A 2,403-nucleotide genomic window follows, 5' to 3' on the forward strand; every position below is an offset into this window, starting at 1 on the left:
AATTACATAATTTTTATGATTTAAATATTTAAAATTTGATTTTATTTTTATTTAAAAAAATATATTAGAGATATAATTATTCGTATATGTTTCATTCTATTACCTTAAAAATTTAGAAAAAATAGTATCATAATATACGATATAAAATTAACCACCATAAAGCATGTTTTTTATTTACTCAATATCACACGCCTTCTTAGTCTTTATATTATATAATCCAGTCAGGTTCACAATTATGATGGAGCCATGTTTACACTTTGAACTAAATATTTATATAATTGGGATTTGGATCCTCTAAAGTTTGAATTCCACTTTAGAGAGTAAAGTGTGATCTCTTACTATTGATTTCATAGGTGGGACCAAGAATAAATATGAAAGAGAAATTGTTTAAGGGTAAAAGATCACACTTTACTTTCTAAAGTCAAATTCAAACTTTAGAGGATCTAAATCTTTGGTAAATAAATAGTAGTGTTTATATATTACTAATTATAATTCTCCCCACCCACCAAAATAATACTATAGCTAGGTAGAGAGGAGCTTGGAAAACTGTGCCACTTGTCAAAAGTAATTGGAAACATCTATTATTCTCCTGTGTTGTGCGGCCTTTTCAACTTCTAAACATTCTGGTGGACAATATCTTACCAACCATCCCAAAGTGACATTATTTTCTTGAATATAAAGTGACATTAATTTTAGTATTCTTTTCAAAGGGAATTTCTAGATTATGATTTTGGTATTGAGTAAGAATAGAGAATAAAATAAAACTATTCATGTAATATAATTTTAATTATTGGTTGTCCTTTGCTGTATCTCCTAACTTTGAGTCATCTATGTCAACAAAGTAAGCACATAGATAAATTAAAATATTAATCAAAATACTAGAAGTTGCCAAGAAAATCACATATGGTTATGGGCCTGTATTTTTATATTTATTTTAGTAGAACTGATTAAGAATACTATCTAATTAAAAATATTGTTCTAATTAAGTTTTTTAAAATTAATATTGATCAAATAATCAAGAATATTTTATCACTCCATCTCCCGTGTAATAATACGAATAATTTCTTCAGTTCATGTGCAGAATGATGACTATTACTTTAATTATAATGGCAAGAGGACGGAGAGAGCTAATAAACACACAAACTCAATTTAGATTAAACTTGAAGCTTGGTTATCCTTGATGAAAGGCATTACTGCATGCCCACGTAAAAATGAATGTAATGCTGATCCACTACACTGATGATTATCCTATTGCAATGTTCCACATCAAAGTTGGAATATAGAATTCAAGCATTAGCTATATATATATAATTATATATACACCTTCCTTTTTGTTCCAATTGTGTCCTTCACCCGTGGACCACCTCCACCACTACCGGGAAAAATACAGATCACACAACATATATATGTTTAAGTAGTTTTATTTGTATAGTCCTTCCAAATTAAAAGGACAGGGTAATGTACGTGAGCCAGGAATATATTATACACATATAACCTTTTTTTTTTGTAGCATCTCCTAACTCAATAGATCAAAGATTAATTTATTGTGATTTGGAGTTCTATTTAAAAGTTTGTTATTGACTAATAAGTTACTATGTACACAAAGTAATATTCGAACTTCTAACACTTGTTTAATTGGACTAATTAATAAGCTAATCACTAGATCAATCCAAATTGGTTATATTACATATACATACATATATATAGGTGAATGCTATCCCACCCTCTCTAAAATAACATGTAAGTTTCTCTCTGATGTATCACATTTTAATTAGGTGTTTATTTTAAACTGAATTACTTTAATCTCATGAGAGTTAATATCTTTAGAAGATAGTGATGGCTCGACAGAAGGAGAAAACGGGACATTCAATGAGATGGTGATGCTTGGGAGCCGCAATGACGACAACGAAGGAGTAGGGAGGAGTAAACGCAACTAAAAAATTAGTAAATGGGTAATTGTATAATATTTTAAAATATTAAAAATTAAACCTTAGCTTGTTCCTTTTTTTTTTTTTTTCAAATCATTCTTCTAAAAAAGGTACTCGAACTCTCTCTAATTTCATTTACTCCTCCCCACTATTTCATTGTTGTTGTTGCGCCTCCCAAGTATCATGCCTCATTGGGTATATCGTTTTCTCCTTCTATCGGATGGTCACTGTCCTCCAAAGATATTAACTCTCATGAGATTAAAGTATCTCAAGTTAAAATAAACATCTAATTAGAATGTGACATATCAGAGAGAGTAACTTACATGTTACTTTAAAGGGGGTAGAATAACATTCACTATATATATATATGTATGTGTGTGAATTTAGCTAACATGTATTTTAAAGACATATAATAAGTTTACTATTAGTAAAAAATTTTAAATTTTATTCATTTAATAGATATAAAATAAATACT

Source organism: Arachis ipaensis, chromosome B05, assembly GCF_000816755.2.
Source record: "Arachis ipaensis cultivar K30076 chromosome B05, Araip1.1, whole genome shotgun sequence".
NCBI lineage: Eukaryota > Viridiplantae > Streptophyta > Magnoliopsida > Fabales > Fabaceae > Arachis > Arachis ipaensis.